The following is a 14,587-nucleotide window of genomic DNA, read 5'->3' as shown; positions in this document are numbered from 1 at the left end:
AGGCTCTTTTGGGGCTGGAACAATGGAACAATAAGACCACTTGGAGCTTTGTAGGATAAAGCCCATCCCTTGTGAGTTTAGAAATATATAGGTAGCCAGAGCATTTGGTTTCATACAGGCATGGCGTGGGGTATCATGAAGGGCTATCAAGAACTAATGTGATTAGAATGTCAATCTGGGACTGGAAAAACCGTAGTTCAAATTCTCATTCAGCCCTGACACCACCTGGAACTTTGGCCCAGGTCTTGCTGGAAGCCATTGAGATAAACTATGAGCAAGTTAAGCTCTTAAAGAATAACCACTCTAACTAAAATATCGGGCATATTTCTAATCAGGGCAAAAACAGACAAGCATTTTAGCTCAGCTTTAATTTCATGCAAAACTGACAAGAGAAGCAAGTTGCAGTCAATAGGAAGTCAATTGGCTCTTATTCATTAAAATCAACAGAATATTTAAGCATTTAAGATTTGCTATGTTAAGAGAACAGATCCTTTTGGAATCTTTTTTTTTAAAGTTTCCCAAAGAACCACATTTCCATTTCTCAGTAGTGTGTATAAAGATTGCTACATCTGCATAGGTTTACATTTTGTAAACTCATGCACAACGCAGGCCAGCATTTGCATGTGAAAAGTCATCAAAATGGGAGGAAAAACTGCCTACCTCAGTCATTTTTAAATAACTCAGGCCATTAATTGTTAACCTTTGTTTCTCCCACTTCCACAGCCATAAATTAGTTTTATAGATTAGGCAAATGTGAACTTTTAAAATTGCTTTTGTAGCATGAAAAAAAAAAGAGAGGCAAAGCATAGAACTAGGTTCCCTGCTCCCCTCGGTGCCAGAGATTTTCTATTTTTTTGTCTGCGAGTGCACCTTGGTTCTAAATTGTTACTATACAAATTAGTCTAGTTAGTAATTGTAGAACCAGCTCAAAGGTTCACAGCACAGGAGATTAGAATGAGCTTAGAGCAATTGTCCACAATACAAGGTACTAAACCATTTGTTCAGGAAGAAAGAGCATGCTTTAAAAAAATATATGCAATGGTTTTACACTGCATGTCACATTAAAAGACAGAATTAAAGAGCTCGGCAGGTGTAGAATGACAAACTGTAGCTTCCTTCAAGTGGTCCTTGTGATCTCATTATCACTTTGATCTGCTTGCTTATTGAGGCTATAGAAGACCCACTGTGATCCTTTAAGTCCTGGAATAATCACAGGTTGTCTCCTGTTTTCTGACACCTGTGATGTATGAATCACTTTTTTTTTAAAACAAATACATAACATTTGGAAACGGTATGGATTATTCAGTTTGGTAGTTTCAGGCTCTTTTGGGGCTGGAACAATGGAACAATAAGAATGGATACTCCTGATTCCCCAAGCAAAATAAGGTATCTTGTATTTCAGACTGTTTGAAGATAACCAACATAAAATGTTCGGTTGTTCTTGCACAAGGTCCTCATGGTAGGAAGTGTGTTGTATATAGTGACATAAGATCCTGCAATGGTTTCTGGGCCAATTGATAATCTAGTGGAGGCCTACATAATTTATAATCCATAAAGCCACCAGTCATGTATTGGGTCTTGCCAGGTACTTAGCAGGGGCCTGGGTTTGCAGTTTTAGGAAAAAACACCTGAGTTCCTAGTAGCCTACCGTACAAAGCAAGTGAGCTGAATTTAACTTCGGGGGTCACAAGATTAGAATCTGTCCTAAGACAGTATGAAGTTACCTTCTATTGACTCAGATTCCAATTTGGTTCATCTTACCCCTGCTGGCTGCATTGACTGGCAGTCACTCCACAAAGTCTCAAACAAAGAAAGATTTCTCTCAACGCCTGTAACTGCAAATGACAAGGATTGAACCCGATGCTTCTTCCACGCCAGCCCATCAGTGGGAGCAGGTTATCACCCATCCTACGCTTCCATTGCTTGCCACTGATCTAAAGAGTAGTGGGGAGAAATTGAGAAAAAACTGTCAGTGTTACAGGCATGACATTACTTCTGGGGAAAACTTAAAAGTGACATCAGGCAAGGTAAAACCATAGAGTTTCTGATGATTCCTAGAGCTACCTGCTGTAACTTCCACTGGTTGTCAGACATCCTTAGTAAGTAGTTTATCATGATCCATCAGTAAGAGTGGTTGATAATATGGATCCAAGAACAAACCTTCCATATTGTTAACATTGAAAAGACATTGTCATATTTCTTTATCGCCCCAAATTTCAGTGTAATGTGTCTAGTCTAATCAACAGAAGACAATGAAAATGATCTAACTTTAATCAATAGTGTCTTCCTGATTTCATAGTCTGATCTCTACATCTTAACATATTTATATAGGTACAACTCTTTCTGAATCAGATTTACAATAATATTCCATCTTGTTCACAGTCATTCATTTATCATAATCCCCAAACATTAGCAGATATCAGATTTTTATTGAAAAACGCAGCAATTCCCTTGAGCACAGTTCAGAGAATTTGGCAACCCTTAAGATGCTTTGATTGCCTTTGGATTGAAATATCTCATTGTTGTCCCCCCACACAGAAGGATTTCATCTATCAATTGCAATCCCAATCATAGTTAATTTCCTATTAATTTCTTTAAATTGCTTGCGTAAATTCAAATAAGACCTTTCCCATTCTTTTAAACAAAACCAACAAATATTCCTGCATGTTTCGTTCAGCTCTTCTTTTATAAAATTGCTTCATTTAAATATTGGTGACTTTACTTTCCTTAACAAATGAAATCTAATTCTTTCCCATTTTACTGCAATTTTTCAGTAATTTCATAGGCGTATCACATCTAATTCAGTGTGAAACCTTCATTTGCCTTCATTTTTCTTGCAACAAAGTGACGGGGTATACTTAATATTCAGTGGATTCTTGGGAGGGGAGTTCAATCAAAAAACTTGCTGCTTTTACTCCTGTATGTCCTATAAAATGTTTGCGATGTTATCTTGGCCCAAAGCAAACCCAACATCTTTCCTTACCCCAGAATCTCCAAAGCATTTGTGCGCTGTAACAATCCTTTGGCTCTCTGCTTCAAATCTCTTTTCAAAGCTTCACAAGCTATTTAATGCATGCTGTACCAGAGTTGATCAACTTCAGTTTCAAATACTCATTTCTTTTATTTTACAATATGTCATTCTGGGAAATTTGACACAAATGCTGTTTACTTGTCTCATGCTGAGGACTTCCCGTCTCTTACAATGTTCAATAGAGTGCGTATCACCAAATGCAAAGAATCCATGCTGAGTGGAAGATGGCAAGGAGGGGAGGGGAGCAGGGAAAAACTGCATATGACAGCCTTGAAGAAGAAAAGGAAGCAAACAATACTCTTTCCAGAGTATCTTTTGTGTATTTCAAAAGATGCGTCATTCTTTACAGAACATAGTAGCATCAAGTTTAATCCACACACTGTTGTAGGATTAATTGGCAATTTCTTCCAACTATTTACTCTTTCCAGAAAATATTATTTATTATTTAGGGAAGACTAGTTTTAGAAAGTGACACATGAGGGAACTGGTGTATATGGAGCGTTAGGGGATTTAGGGTTAGATGTTTAGATGGGGAATTAAGGACAGTGGGTTCAGGCTATAAAATTAGTGTTAGAGAGGGTTACAAATATGTTTTAGCATTTTTAAAAAATGTAATCCTACTTTTTACAAAATCCAGATGTGAAAATCCAAGATGGATTCACCCCCCACACTGGTGGAACAATTTAACAAGGGATACTGTTTTTGTCCTTAAACTAGAACTCGGGGAGAGAGAGACTGCTAAAATGAATTTCTCAAGAATGATAGCATCAGAAACACAGGTTTACAGTTGGGGTGAGGGTTATAGGGATAAGGTAAATGCTGAGAGTCTCTCTATGCAAGACATCTTACACAGGAACGCTCAAGTGAAAGATCTTCCACTTGTTCTCCCATTGTGGATACACATGCACTGCTAGGGAGACAGACTGCACTTGAATATAAGAACTCACAGAAAGCAAGTCACTTGAGTGTCTCCGTGTAAGATGTCTTGTGTAGAGAGACTCTAAATGAATAATTTTGTTGATATAGCCTGTGTATATGAAGACCCCAACATTGCAAAGTTAGAGGGTTATTTTTTTAATTTATTTTACTTCACTTATACCCCCACTTTCTTCCCAAAGGGGACCCAGAGCAGCTTATATTATTCTCCTCTATTTTTTTCCTCACAACTCTGTAAGATAGATTAGGCTGAGAGTGTGTGACTGGCCTGCGGTCATCCAGCAAACGTCCATGGTAGAGCAGGGAATCAAACGTGGGGCACTCAGATGCTAGTCTGTCACTCTAGTCACTACACCACACTGACATTTGGTGAGGGTGAGTGGATCACTGTTATGGGCTTAGGGGTAAGATCAAGGTAAATCACTTTCTCATGTTCATTTACTCAATTCAAATTTTATGACTTGAGTGGTTACTTTAAAAAGATGGTTTGGCCTGTTTGCATTGTCAGACAAAATTGCATTCATTCCGCAGTTTGGAAATGTTGGGTTTAAAGGAAGGAAGCTCGCAGACTTGTTGCGGGCTGTGTTGGCACCGAGAGCAAGGCTGAGGTGGAGGCATGGTCAGTGATGGAAGAGGAGGCGTGGCAGCAGCCTCTTCCAGAGCCACAGCATGCTCGGCACTATTCTTGGAAGAAGATCAGTAGGAGCAGCACATTTTAGTTTCCACCCAGAGGTGAGTAGGGGCTCCGGCCATCACCAGGCTGGGGGGGGCAGGAGGGCATCAGGGGAAAGGCCATGGGCCCCTTCATGAACACCCATCCTTCCCACCCCCACCCCCACCAGAGCCACCTGGTAGGAGGCCCGGACCTGCAGAGGGGAGGTCCAGAGCTTGCTGGGCTCACCCGGCGAGGTGGGTTCCCTTCCCCCCGACCTCAGTTTTGCAAGAGATATTAAGTCCATGTCTCTACTCAGGCATCTAGCAATTTCTTGTGCATCTTTTCTGTTTGTACAACACAAAATTAAATTCTCATCCTAGATTAGCAGGCATTGATACTGGCCATTCTTTAATTTCGTAAATAAGCACTGCCTGGCATGCAGACTGATGCACCTATTGCGGTTCCAGATGCAGCAGCCCCCAGGTGGTGCAAATGAGGGACCTTCTGGGGGTCAGAAAGGCCGGGGATGGAGACACTAATGCACGTTTCTAGTTTGCAGATGCAACAGTGCTATTGGCCACTGGTGAGAGGGAGGGACATTACGGTCTGTTGGAAAGGTCAGGGATGGAGGAGCTAACCTACGTTTTACTAGTTTGCAGGCACAACTCTATTACTGGTAGCAAGTGTGGGATCTTCCGGTTGGTTGGAAAGGTCCAGAACTGAGGAGCTAATGCACATTCCCAATGTGTAGATGCAGCGATATTACAGGTGGCAGGTGTGAGTGCCACCTCCCACTTCAGTGGGAGGCAGGAACTAATGTTACTTGATCTAGTTACAGGCAGTGTTCCCCCGGGAGAGGGATGGCCGAGGCAGCTTGACGGCATGCAATGACAGGAGCAACGGAGACCGGAAAAGGGGGATGCATGTGGACCCTTGGGTGGGCACAGCAGAGATCCCCAGGGCCCATTTGTGCTGGTCGCCTCTGGGGGCCAGGAAGGAATTTTCCCCACAAGGGCCAGATTGGCCAAGGCCACTTGAGGTTTTTTCACCTTACTCTGGGCATCGAAGCCGGGGCCACTCAAGCGGGGGGTGGCTCCAACTTTATTCAGCAGTTGGAGCGTTGGCGGGAGTTGGGCCTGTGGCCTTCTTCCTATGGCAGTTTTGAGGCATTGGGCCGGATCCTAAAGGGGGTGAGTGGTGCAGTCGGGCAGCTCACCCTGTGCAGATTGGGATGCAAGGGACCAGTTGTGGACCAGTATGGGCAGGAGTGTGATGCATCGGACAACAAAAGGGCCTTCCAATGCCAACAAGGATCTGTGCCCATATGCCTGGCTAATGCTCCATCTAGCTGTAATCAATAAAGTTGTGGCCATTCTAACCAAGAAACAGTGTCTATGTGTTATTCACTGGAACCCAGACTGAACATAGCACATAGGTGACAAAAGTGTTTTACCATTTGTGTGGAATTTTCTGTCCTCAAAAGAATTGGTTGTTCTCTATAAATTCGGCTACCTGTTTGTTTCATCTAAATCCATTATAACTATGTTTTCTTGGATCACTTTGATAAGGGGAATTGTCAGGTCACTATCAATTATACTGTAGAATTTTTTGAATATTAATCTAGCATGTAGACAAAACAGTAGCCTTTTTTTCTAACCTGATAAATAATTTTGTTATATTGATGACTGGTTAATATTTATTGCATTGCTGTAACTAAAGACATAAATGGTTCTCTTTATGTGCAGGCTAGAGGAATTTAACATTTTGGAAATGTTGAGTTCAAAGGAAGGCATTTAGCAATCACCTTAGTGTTTTCTAAATATTTTGTTGTTATCTGTAAACATAGCTGATGTAATGTACAGATCAGAGACATCACAATCATTGGGAAAGTGCTCAAAGCTAAAAATGATAGCCATAAAAAGGCATCAAATGAGTGTTAAATAGGCATATTTTAATTTTCTAACATTCAATGAAAACAGCCAAACTTCTTAAAGAATTTAGGTGGGAAGAATTTAGACTTCTTGAACACAAAAACAATTTATTTCTTGAACATAAGTAAACCTTAAAACTACCAAAGATGTACATTTTGGGGTATTTCTAATTTTACAGACGATTCCCAAATTATTTTAGATAATATATCCATCACCAAATAATATACATAGACATACTTATTTTCATTAATGAATCATCTCTGAAACACTATGGCCCCTAATACTGCACATCCTCTTCCCGCATACACCTGAAAAAGGAATGCATTCTTTATGATTTTGTTTTCATTTCATTTTTTTTGTTCCAATAACTTAGTTCATCTGATACTTCACATATTAAGGAATAAAGGACCTTGGAGGAGAGGGTAGTCTGTTGTCTTGAAAAGATGCAGGACTGGCCTTGGTTTCTGGAGGTGGAGGAGGGCACCAGCCAGCCCTTTGGTGTCCAGGTCTGCCACAGCATGCAGGAAGCACTGCCCTGGCCCCAATGAGTGGCCACAGGGAGCCTGCTTTTCCCTCCCTTCCTCCATGGGGGAGCAGCCTGGCCCTATTACCAATTTTCCCCTACCTTGTCTCACCGTGGATGAGGTAAGCAGGTGCTGTATTGCATTACCACCTCCCCTAATCGGCACCCCACCAGGGAACAGAGAGAGCGGGTGCTGCTTTTCCTTGCCACTGCCCCAACTTACTGTCATGCCCTTCTTGCTGCCTGGCTAACTGCCAAACTTGGGAATGAAGAGAGTAGACACACCCTAACCTTGCCACAATCCTACTTTGCTGTGGTATGGTGGGTGAGGAAGGAGAGTGGGCAGTTAGTTTTCTGCAGTTTGGGTTGTTGCTTCTTTCCCTGCAAGCTTCTCACCATGCCTTCTTGTGAGAGGGAAGAGACTGGGCTGTCACTTCCTCATCTAGGCCCAAAAATCCTTAGACTCACTTTGGCCCAATGGACATGGAAAAATATCATACAAAATCTTCCCAGTTTAGAGAGATACAGGTCCTTTGGTTTGTCTTAGGCCTTCAGTCCCATAAGATCTTGTGGTAGCTCTTTCATGAGGTTTAACTGCAGGAAGAATGATCCTTAGTTAACAGCGCAGAATGACACCCTTCTAAATCCATTGAAGTCGGTGGGCTTAGAAGAGTGTAACTCGATCTAGGATTGCATCACAAATCTTGTAGCTGCTTCAGGTAGTTCTCTTAGATGCTATCTAACCATGTCAACTCTAAAGGAGAGGTCTACAGATCCCAGAAACTAAAACTGAACCTAACATTTCAAAGTGAATTTTGGGTTCCCCCTCCAGTGGAATGCTGAAAAAGTTCCACAAAACTAGTGAAATTTCACAGATCACTAACAAACTTACCCAATATTGCAAACATTTTTAATATGAACCTGAATCTGACCTTGAAAATGTATTTACTTCAGCTGAGAGATTAAATTTAACATCTATTTAAAAAAGGAATCTTAGAACTTCAGGAAGAATTGTCTGCGGTAAGTACGTAGTTGAATTCATTAATCTCATATTAATAGTTTATGCAATGGCTATTTTTCTTCCAGGTTAATTTTGCTATCGTCCACTTGTTCCAGTGGCTACCTTGGCAGTATGTTTCTAGGGAGAGGATTTTATTGTGATGGTGAATACTCCCTGAGTACAACCAAGTGGGTGTTCTCAGAGGAACCCCACCCAAGAGCCTCAAGAAGCACATACATTTATGACTCAGAGTGTAGTTCAAAGGGACACCAAGGTTGCAGTTGCCTTTCCTTCTGTTTTTTTAATGAGATAAGAGTTTTGTTATGTTCTGGAGTCAGCAATTCAAATCCTTTCTTTGGTGTCCAATTAATGGGATCTTAGTCACTCACTCTGCAATGGAGAGGTGTTTTCAGGGATAAATTGCCTAAGGGAGGAAGACTGAGAAGTTTACAACTTTAAATATGATGCAGTGAAAAAGAATAATATTTATTGCATGTGTGCCCAAAACCCCAGATTATGGAGCATGTGAATTAAACGGGGGCGGGGGGGATATAGAAGATGAGGAAATCTCCACTCTGAACTACAGATGTCATTAAACCTTTCAACAGGAGTTCAGGCACCATGAAAATGGAATCATCATAACTGCCTGCCTCCGTTTTGGAAATGATGATGTCAGAAATTTTGCAAAAGAGCCGCCATGCCAGCATTCCATGAGTGGGGCAGTATTTTTTTTTTGTACAAAATGTTTGATTTTCTTTATTTAAACTATAAACTATACATCATAACATAATAAACAGTAAACATTGAGAATAAGAAAACACACAAAATTCTAAATATGACACACTAACAATACATATATCTGTAAAATTAAGAAGAAAAGAAAAAAGAAAAGAAAAAAACACCTAAATTACACTACAAGTTGAGTTCCGATTTTCTCTGCAACAAGTATATATCATTTCTAGAGTCCTACTTATTCTAAGTTAGTCACAAAACCCTCTTTTTTCTATTGTTCATGTTTCTTAATCCTTAAATCCAGATGTCAACAAATACTTGTTATCCATTTCATGCAAAAAGTCTATTAACGGTTTCCATTCAGTCAAAAAGTTAACGAATGTCCTTTCTCTAATTAATGCAGTAAGTTTTGGAGTGGGGTGGCATTTTTAAGACATGGGGAAGTGGCCACTGACTAATATGATAAGTTTTAAATAAAATCGGATTTTTTTCATTGCCTTTTTGCATTTGTAATAAATGAATACACATCCCTACATGCACAGTGTACTCCACACATAACAAAACACAGCAGCCGATATCACAGAATGGCCTGAGTAAGTAGGGAAAGTGTGTGACTAAATCTTATGTTTAGCAGTGAAATGTTGAAGACCAGATCTTGTCATGGAAACATAGGCTAAATCCTTGTCTCCAATCTCTGTCTCCAGGTTTTCTGTTCAGGCTCTAACAGTGCAATCTTAAACAGCGTCTAAATCCATAGAATTCAATGGTCTTAGAAGAGTGTAATTCTGTTTAGGATTACACTGTCAATGTCCCACAATTTCCTCTTTTTAATGCTATGGACTGTTATGCGGATCAACCCTTGTTCTCTTTTGTTCTACCATATAAATACCTTTTTATTAAACCTTTAAGTAGAGATGCTAGTTTCTCCATAACAATTGGCAAGCGATGAAGATAAACAGAGATCCAAATTGTAACATCCAGCTACAGACCTACAGGAGACTGCTCGTAGGAAACTAAGTCCTTGGATATGGAAGTAATTGTGGGATAATAGGTCTTATGAAAACTTTAAACAACTGATCTCTTCTCCTCTTACTAGTGGTGACCTCCCTTATGTTTAAAAAGGCACGATGAAAGATCTACACACTTTCTTCTCCTAATGATTTCCTCAGTAATCATGGAGAGGAAGTCGTTAAGTGTAGCATGATTGTGGAAGAAATTTGCTTCAACTTTTGGTTCTCATGGTCAATACAAACCTTATTAACATACAGCCTTGTCTCTACAGTTGGAGAAGCAATCAGACTAGCTGCAGTTTCAAAACGTTGCTCTCACTAACTGTGTGTAAATTGGGTCATTTGGTTCAAGAAAGATCTACAATGAGAGAGAACAGCATGCAGTTGAAGAAACAGAGAAGGCAGAACTGGAGGGATGGAACCTTGGGCTTTATTAACATTCATTGCCATTGATGCCTTAAAATATAGTTGAGCACAGATAATATTTTCCTTTCTGTCCAGAGAAGAAAACAGTTTCTGCCATCATTGAAAGTTTAAATCACTAAAGTGGGGATACCATTGAATGTAACACAAAATTAATTTTTTATTACAGTTATGAACCACGCCCCTGAAGAAGGGGACGAAATCTGAGTTTAGCTGGCCCCAGATTGGGCGTGGCTAATTTCTAATTTGCTTTGGAACCTGTTCCACCTGGTAATTTTTCGTTTGAGAAGACTTTGTGAAGATTCTGCTGTTCCTCGTGGCCAAAGAACATACATATATACACGATGGAAACCCTGGACTAACTTTATTGAATAGCTCATATATGCTTTATAATATTGAGTAGTAAATGCATTAATATATTTGACTGTGATCAATAACAATGAGTAGTAAATGCATTAATATATTTGATTGTGATTATATATTCAAATGGGTTTTGAATAGTGGCTCCTGTGAGTCTTTTCTCTCTTCACATACATCATTGAAAGTTTAGCAGCAAGAGATGACCATTCTCTATTGGTTATTGGTGTGTGAGCCCCTGCAGGTTTATTTTTACAAACATGTGGTATCTTTTCTTTCAGCAATATTTTGCATTTTATTCCTGCACACACACATCCTTTTTAAATTTTATCTTCATGGCCTAGGGAATATGCAAAGGCTTTGGAACTGATGTATAACAACTTATACGGGTTAGATTTCATGGACCTTTTCTGCTAATGGCAACACCTTTCTTCAGTTCAAGGCTCCTTTCCCTGATGACTCTTGCATCAGAGAAGGGGACTTGTGCTGGAGCTAGGCACCACCATTAGTGGAATGGATTGATGGGATCCAGCTTTAAGTTTGGTGAAGATGAATTGCTTCAAGAGAGTGTGCTTCATTATTTCAGTTTCGAAGAGATCCTTTTGTTTTCAGTTCTTTTAGACAATACAATATGCTAAATAGGGAATGAGTTTATTAAAACACATTTGGCAGAACATCATCTCTTATCCAGTAAAAATATCTACACATATTTGCATTGCAAAAAGGCCCTGCCCAAAAGCTAATGAAATCAGAGGTATGTTTCATTGGTTTTAATGAGCTGTTTAAGTCAGGGCGATCTGACTCATTTCAGTTTTGCATTACTAACTCAGGCGTGTGATCCAGGTGTGGCCCTTACTAAATTCTAAACAGCAGCTTGTAGAATACCTTTTGTCAAGATGTGAGAAGATATTTTCCTTTTTCACCTTAAATATGCCCTCACTACGTTGTTATGGTATTATGAGTTATCTGTAAGTAGGTGTGATAGAGCCACAAATCCAACATAACAAATCTTTACCTATTGAAGACAGCCTATGATGAGTGCAGACCAAGTAGTGCTGCCCAGTCCCCCATGGGGGATCCCCCGCTCTCAGCCTTTGCCCCCTGCCACCACTCACCTGGCTGGCAGGGTGAAAAGATGGAGGAACAGGCCTTCTAGGATAGCTCTCAGAACCTGTGCAAAGGAAGTGACATCATCACACTGCTCAGGGAAAGTGTGTGTATGAGGAATGAAAAAAGTGAGTACTGGGTCCTCCCACCTCCCAGTGGGAGGGTAAAGGCACCTGGCAACCCAAAGACGATGTACTGTGAATAAGTCAGCAAAAAGGAGAGCAGGGGTCACAGTGGCTGGCAGGGGCACATGACAGTATGATAATAGGAGGTCCAAGATTACAAGCATTTTCCTTCACTAAATGGCTAGGCCAGGCAGGATCCTTCATAACTTATCTGTGTTTCAGACAGTATTTGTCAAGAAAGTTTGGAAACAGAATCAAGTATATGGCTTGACTTCAGACAAAACAGGAATCCCATGTCATGGAAGCAACTGAAATCTGTTCCCAATGATAACACATTTTTGAATCCCACAGGCTACTGCCTTAGGGTAGAGGTTAAAAGGCTCTTCACCCCATAAGATGAACTATTAAAAATGACTAATGAGTCAATTACATAAGTGCACGTGAGGAACCCACAAGGATTAGAGGGGGGTCTCATTTCCTTCTCCCCCACTATTTCCTCTTTCCCCAACATTGTCCTTACAGTAACCCTGTGAGGTAGGTTAGGCTGAGACTATGTAACTGGTCCAAAGTTACCCAGTGAACTTCCAAGTCAGAGTGGGGATTTAAACATGAGTCTCCCAGATCCTAGGTTGCTGTTGAGCAGTACCAAGCAGGAGGGCCTGGATGAGTCATCCAGATTGGGTGGTTGCTGCCAAGACTGGCCCCATGAGGCCTCCCTCAAAGGCTAAAACAGCCCTGAAAAGGCTCTGCCCCCTCCTCCTGCCCTTAACCTACAGAAATCAAGGCTGGAACTCTGACAAAACTGTTGTGGTTGTCTAGCAAAGGCCATAGAAGGCATTTGTTTCTTAAAGCTAAGGGTGCTGCTTCTGTTATGGAGGGGGGCGGTTAATCCACTTGTGGGGTTGCTTTTGTTTTTGGGATTTCGTATTTTCCTGCAAACTTGGGACTTTTCTCAGGTTTGTAGAAACATCTGTCTTGTCTGTTTATGGCTCCACTCTTCTGATTTAAATATCCGCAGATTTGGCCACATTGAGAATTAGATATATTGATGCATATGGGAGAATCAATGAATGCTGAATCTTGGGCATCAGAGAAGAGGACATTCCCTTGAAGCATCTCCAGAGAAGAGGACAATCCCTTGAAGCATCTCCAAGATATCAATACTATTTGCATATATCATTATCCAAGCCTTCAGATGTATCTGTCTTGGCTCCAAACCAGTGCTTTGAAGCTGTAGTTAGGCGGTTATGGCAGAAGAAGCGGAAGATGAATCCAGGCAGGACAAGTGATGGTGTCGGGAAGTGTGGTGTTTTAGAGGGATTACATTCACTTATAGTAGATGGAGAAGAGTTGGCATTTAAAAGCTCGGGGGTAATTGTGGACCCATTCTTGCTGTTTGAAAAGAAGGTTGGCATAGTAGCCAGAAGTGCCTGCCTTCTTTTCTTCCATAGAAACATGGAACTAGACTAGTTCCATATTGCAATATTTTCAATAAAGCTAGATTTCATGACATGATAAGATAAGCTAACAGATAAGATGGAAAATATTCCATTATATTACTAGAGGTGTTCATACAGCAGCCTCCCATGTAATTCAGTGGACTATGGTGCCAAAACCCATGTCTGTATAGGCATGTAAGCATCAGATCACACAACATAGTGCACATGCTGTAGTGCCTCTGGACTCTCACAAACAGATCTACATCATCTCGGTTTTAGCAAGAACAACTTTTTTCAGCTCTCTAGGAAACAGAGCCCATTCAAATGACCAAACTATTCCTTAACTCAAAGTAACTTTGTTATCATTCTATCAATAACATTTTAACATATATCAGATATACATATGTAGTAAAATAGTTGTCTTAATGGCTCTTAAGGCAGAACTGCACATTATGTTTAGATCTATGATAATTTCCCCCAGATGTGGCCCCTGGGGTACTGTTTTGAGAAAAAGATCAGCATATGGGTATGTGGGGGTATGGTTGCCAGCCACTGGCAGGCAACTGACAGAAGTACAGAGGGAGCACTGTCATCACAACAGTTTTATGTCACTTCCAGGAAAAATCCAGAAGTGATATCAGAAATTTATGGTAAAACCATAAAGTTTCTGGCAATTTCTAGAGTGGACTAACTTCCCTTCCAGGTTTTTCCAGGAAGTGATGTAATGCCATTGTGTCAAAGGCAATTTTAATTTTTTTTCTCCCACTGGAGCAATGGCGGGATATAGGAGCTGCTGGTGGGAGATCCTCCCCCTCTCTGGGTACCGTAGGTGGAGGTGGGGAGGGAAAAGGATTCAAAGGTTTTTTCCCCTCACTTGTAGTTTTCTCACTGAAAAAAACAACACTGTATGTCATTTCCTTCCACACATGGGAAAAACACAGTTATTCCTAAATTTTCAACAGCAGGGTAAAAACAACGAAGAATGGATTTTTTAAAGGGAAAACAGCAACTAAAGAAAAAATAAAGGACACCTATCCTTTGTACTGTTCAGGTCTTACAAAAAGTTTGTAAAAGCATTTGGAAAACGAAATGGGGAGTTTTTAAAACTGTCAGAGAAATAAACATAGTTCCACCCTTACAAACATTTGGAATTGAACTACAGTGTCATCCCTGGTACTTCCAGAGCAAGGCACTCTTGGCGTATCCTATATTTCAAACACTAGGGGGCCTAGCAGCCCTAACCAGGGTGGCTGAGGCTAGCCTGATCTTGTCGCTTCTCTGAAGCTAATCTGGGTTGGTGTTAGTTAGGACTTGGATG

Source organism: Eublepharis macularius, chromosome 7, assembly GCF_028583425.1.
Source record: "Eublepharis macularius isolate TG4126 chromosome 7, MPM_Emac_v1.0, whole genome shotgun sequence".
Classification (NCBI taxonomy): domain Eukaryota; kingdom Metazoa; phylum Chordata; class Lepidosauria; order Squamata; family Eublepharidae; genus Eublepharis; species Eublepharis macularius.
Note: the sequence above shows the minus strand (reverse complement) of the source record.